This window comes from Astatotilapia calliptera, chromosome 1 (assembly GCF_900246225.1).
Source record: "Astatotilapia calliptera chromosome 1, fAstCal1.2, whole genome shotgun sequence".
In the NCBI taxonomy this organism is placed as follows: domain Eukaryota; kingdom Metazoa; phylum Chordata; class Actinopteri; order Cichliformes; family Cichlidae; genus Astatotilapia; species Astatotilapia calliptera.
In genome coordinates this window covers 7,257,998-7,263,997 of record NC_039302.1, presented here as the reverse complement: position 1 = coordinate 7,263,997, position 6,000 = coordinate 7,257,998, and positions in this window count along the sequence as shown.

Genomic DNA, 6,000 nt, shown 5'->3' with positions numbered 1-6,000 from the left:
CTGTGATGTTAGTTGCACATTTGAAGGTTTATCTAAAGTGATGAGTTAATACGAAGCATTAAAGGCAGTGCTTTTTTGTTGTTGTTTGTACACAGGTTCAGTGAAAATTCGGATGCCCAAGTCATCTATTTTTCCATTTCTGCTCTGGTGCCAATGATAAGCATATATATTTCAAGATATTTTACCATCACTTGCCAAGATGCATTGCGATATGGATTCAGCAGATGAAGAAGTGGTATGTAAAGCAAATGTTCGTGCTCTTTGAAGAGCTGGTCTCAAGCCAACGTCACTATTATAGAATGCTTGACACAAACAAGCTTTAATGATGAATCCTCCTGCACACTCATTAATTCAAGAGTTTACTGAAAAAAAATCTAAGTGAAATAAATAAAAACATGCATGGAGTGTGATCTGCTGCTTGAAGGCAGACTCTCTTGCCGGGAGCTTGGATAGCGAAGGGCCCCGATCCGTCGAACGTGCGACTGTGGCCCTAGACAGTACAACTGGCAAGGACGCTCACAGAAATGTGAGCTAGACGCACGTATCTGCCAGACACTGTGTGCCGGTGCTGAGTAGGAGCTTCAGCGTGCCAAGTTGATGTGGGAGAAAATAGAGCGCACAATGCTGTCCAAAATACAACAAAGTGGGCCTCTCTTTTTGCTGAGAAATTACACAAATGTAAACTGTCAAAAAGATTTGCATATATTTGCAAACTAAATGGCGACAACAAGTCATTGTTATAGCAAGTGCGGCTTTGCTGCGAGCCCATGGCACATCTGCGGTATCACAGTCGCCAAGAAATTTCAAAACAAATTGCGGAAATGCAGATTTCAGCCAGGATCTGTTTTAACTGGGCACGTGGAAGCTTTGTGTAAGTGAGGCGTGTTTCCAGAGGTGCTTTGTACATATTCAGCACAGTGTTCAAGATGATATGATTCTTTCACTACACAATGAAATATTTAGAAAGAGGATGAAGAGAATGGCCGCAAATCTGTGAAAACTTGAAGTGTAAGAAAATAAAGCCTCTGCTTTCTTTCATTAAAGGTGTAAATGATGTCCTACACCTCTGCGCTCTTTCATACGAAATATCTGCTCTCACTGGCTGTCTTTTACATGGTGACTTTATTTTCTTTAATTACCCAGGCTGATCTGAAAAAGGTTAAATAGTACATAACACTGAACAATCTCTGCAGTCTTACACGGGTTTTGTGCGTGTCTGTCCCGAAACCATGGATTTTCCTCCACCCATTTATATCCTACCTTTGAAACTCTGAGAGAGGTTTTACACTTGCGTGTCGTGGGACGTTTTCGCACATTTTCATGAAACCTTCATTATAAAGTTTACTTTCGCCAACTGTGTGAAAATGACCAACTTTACAGTAGGCTCGGTACAAAAAAAATATTGCTGCCATATTTTCATATCATAACAATTGTAGGAGGATGATTGTTTGTTTTGTTTTTCCTTTAATATAAACACTTTATTGAGAAATATTTATCATTATGGGCACATCTGCTTTGACAGCTAAGTTTCCTTTTTCAGTTTTCAGGTGGAGTAAAAGATATTTGAAGCTCACTGTTTTTTTGGTTTTTTTTTAAAATACATTTAACCCTAAAGGTTATATTAGTAATAAACACCCCAGTTAATATAGTTGTTAAGTCATGAAGGAATGGCTGTAACGGCTAAAACGTGCTAATATACTCTATATGGACAAAAGTGCTGAGGCACATACAGATGTGACCGAGGGCTGACAAGCCATGCAATGTGTTAACTTTGGAGTGATCGCAGGGAGGAGACAACCCCACCTAACTCCACCCACTCCTGCTGCAAATGGTGTGCATGATTCTGTTTGAACAAATCTACTGACAACAAAAGCCACTCAGTGCAAATGAAGAGCGAATATATATCCTTCTGAGAGTGGGAAAAAAGAACCAAGAAGAAGAGAAGGGGGGAAAAGCCAATCAAGAGTGGTGCAGATAACTAAATGCTGCTTGTCTAGCTTTAACTGTGTGAGAGAAACACTTGAATAATGCAATTACTACTAGCAACACACGATTTCCTTTGTTTACTTTGACATTTAACATTAATTAACTTAGCTAGCAGAGCAACCTAGTGTGTCCAGCCTTGCTGGCCGAGACCTGACCTAGATGAATGTGCAGTTTGGGGGTTTTTTTTGGTGTCAAATTATTTATAAAATAATGATGATGAATACTAGTTGGAAGAGCTTTCTGTGAATTTTTGTCTAGAGCTCCAACAGACACTGGAGCCACCACTGCCTACAGAAGCTCCTCAGCCATAGAAACCTATGCCATGAAGTTCCCAGGGCACACTTTTTATGCTGATGTTAATGCCAAAGGAGCTTTGGAACCTGTTGGTAAACCCAGTTTGTAACTTTACATTGTCTGGCACTTTGTGGCCGAGACAGGACTTTACCATAATACCATTTTTGTCAATGACTGTCTAATATCCAGATGGGAGGAAATTTCACAAACTTACTTATTGCAAAAGATCAGTTTATTTACTATTACCTCCACTGAATTCAGTGAGCTCTTTGAAACGACTGACTCTTTCACAAATACTTGCAAAGGCAGACTGCATGCGTAATTTAGTTTATGTAAGGATAAAACATAACTAGAATTTCAGTCACAGATGTCTTGGAAGATGTGCTAGCATACTTAACAGGACAGGAGGCCATAATATTGCCAGATAACTGCTTTGAAAATACTTTGAAAAGAATGTACAGACACTACAATTACAGCTGAGAGGTTCAGTTAGGTGACTCAGCTGAAGTGAGCAACTATAGCAGTCTGTATCAGCGCCCTGGTGTCACTCAGAGCAACCAAACAGTGTATAGCCCCCAATCCCAGAGGAGGCTATGCAATAAAGAACTGAATCAGGTTTTTGTTGCAAAGCATTTGCAAACACAGGTCTTTGGGGACTTACTTGCTTTCAATCTAAAGTGCACATTTGAGGACCTGCAGTTTTGGCATTTCCACATTGGTTTCATTTGGTCAGTAGTGCCTTCTTTCACATTAACAGCAGCTATGTGATTAACAAAACATCGATCTGGCATGCAGTAACATTTGCTGTTGAGAAATCAATTGTTTAATAGATAACTATGGGGAATCACTAGCTATCATTAACATAAAACAGCCAACAACAAGGATATTAGCAACAAGGATAATACATATATTTCCCATCAAGATATTTCAGCACTTAGGTATTAATATTTTATTCCTGTCCACACTTACTGGTTTGGAAATCCCAATGGTGCAGGTGGTGCAATGGTCCAATCATGCAGGCTGAGTGGTGTTTTTTTTCCCCAGCATAAATGGTCTAACCTCAATATGAACATTAAATTCAATACATTAAATGGCATTTGTATTAAAGTGTCTAATGCCTCTCATGTTCACTTTCATATATGAAATGATTCTTCAGGCATCTTATAAGCACACCTCTGGAGGCCGGAGACTTAAACTAGTCTGCCTCAATGTGTCTCGTGATGACACTACAGAGAAAGCAGCTTTATGGTAACAGCTCAGAGGATATCAATTTCAGCCTAGTTGAATAAAATGAGAGCATTTTATAAAATAGAAAAAAAAAATCCACTGCAGTGCTTGTGATAATGCAAGAAATAGTTTTCTTCTATTCGTTTTTAAACTGAACTGAAATAGATTACAGCATCGTTATAAATACCATCCCATAAGCAATTAGCAACAACAAGGAACCAGCAGAGGGCAACAAAAATCATCATCTTCCCAGTCTCCCATTTAGGGCACCTCCAGCAGCTACACTTTATAAAACGGATGCACTGGAGTCAGCCAGGAAGAAAAGAAGAAGAAAAATAAGTAAACAATGTGAGGCAGCCACATGCATATGGGACCTGCATCTGACAGTTAAGCAAGGCAAACATATTGCTGCAATATTGTGCGCAGTAGTAGAGCTGTCAGTTTGCTTAAATCTAAACGCACCAGCAGTGCACAACTGGACTGTGCTGGCTTTCACAAAAGCACAAACTTCAGAAGCAGTTGAGTTGTTTATGCTTTACAGCTGTTTGTTAGTTTCTGTTTTTTAATCTCTCTCAAAAAAAACCCTTTAATTACCACATTTCAATAAATTTGAGGGGGAATTTGGTACATTGCTGAGGCACATTGATTTAAGGCAACACTGTAAAAAAAAAAAAAACTGAAACTTTTTTTGTTTTAAATGAACAAATAATGGCACAAGCAATGAAGTAACTTTCTAGTTACATAGGAAATGGCAGACTATCACATTTTTTTTCGCAAAAACATGCACAATGCATATTTGTAACATTTGTTCAGGTTTTCAAAATAATTTCTGCACATACTTTTAAAATTGTAGCATTTACAATTTCAACTTAACAAGCAATAACAACAGTGTAATCTATAATTTCGACTTGGACCATGAGAAACACTTGCTAATACATTGCATACTTAAGCGTGACAACATGAATTTAACTGAAAAAGAAATTATTGGAAATACACCATGTAATATTAATGGAAAAGTGAGAATGTTTGTGGGGCTAGAGTACTCTACAAAAGTCTTGAGCCACACCTCATTTAAATTTTTTATTTTATTATTTTGCTTCCAGGTGGATTTTCCTGAGCTTTTTTTGGGTCTTGAAACAATAGTTCTTCAGGATCTTTGAAGGTCTTTCAAAAGTTTTCTTTGGACATTGGCTTGTTTTTTAGCCGAGATCTTGTACCTGACCATTTTCAGAGGAATTGTTTCTTGTTAAGCCATTTAACACTGACCTGTGAATAATTCAAGGACAAAAAGGAACCTAATTTGAGGGATGAACCAGTGTCTACACATAACAGGTAACTTAGCAAAGATTAAATTTGAAATTATATCTTAGCTCTGGCATGAATTGGTGTGGCATTTCAGCCAACATTGTTGAGGAAAAGTCAAAATGAATAGAAATATGAAAGCAGAAAAATACTATCAGACTTTGATTCACCATGCAGTACCTTCTTGAAAGTGTCTTATTGGAAAAGGTGTCATTTTTCAGCATGGTAATGATCCCAAACACGCTGCCAATGCAGTAAAAGGATACTTGGATAGAAAAAAAAACACTGTAACACCGGGATTCCCACATGCCGCCAGGCAAGTCAGGCAACAGTTTGGGCTCCCAAGGCCAGTGGGAAGCCTCAGAAGGCTGACAAACTTCAAGCTACATCAGTGGCAATGCACATTCTGTTTAAACAAACCTAATCACAGCAATGAAAGCCCCTCAACCAAAATTTAGTTATTCATCTAAAAGAGGAAGAAAAAAAAATAAAATAAGAAAATGATTCAAAAAATGAGACAGTGGTGAGTGGCGCAAATAACAGCAATTCATTTTAATGCTAAAAGACTAAATGCTGCTAAACTATCTGGATGACAGACAGTTGAATAATGTAACTTCAACTAACATAGGATCATTTCTTTTACTTACTTTAATTCAACTTTAGTTATCTTAGCTTACAAAAGCCTACAGTGCTTAAATCTGATATCTAGGATTTGTGTGGGTTGAGCGGGTGCTACTGAAGTCAAAGTCTGGACACTGGCAGTCAGCTTGTTAGTGCTGTGTTGTTAGTATTAACACTTCATAATCAATCAGTTCTTGTCTTGTCTTGGCCAATGTTACTAAAATAATAAACATAGTATCTGGTATTTCTAGAATAATGGTTTACTTCTTGTTTTATAAGACTGCTGATGCAGTTTGTGGCGCTGTCAGAGTACTTATAACACACGGTGATGAAAATTGGTTGAAAGGGCTTCTTATCAATTTTTCTCTAGGGTCCCAACAGTCTCTAGACGCTATCAGTCATGGATTGGTCTCCCCAGAGCCTGGACCTCAATATTATTAAAGCAGCGTGGGATCATCTTGAGACAGACATCCAAAAAAGAACTTTGAATGCTAGCTGGAGAGCTATTCATGAAGACTACTTAAAGAAATGATAAGAATGCTTGCATAAGAGAGTTCAGGCTGTGTTGAG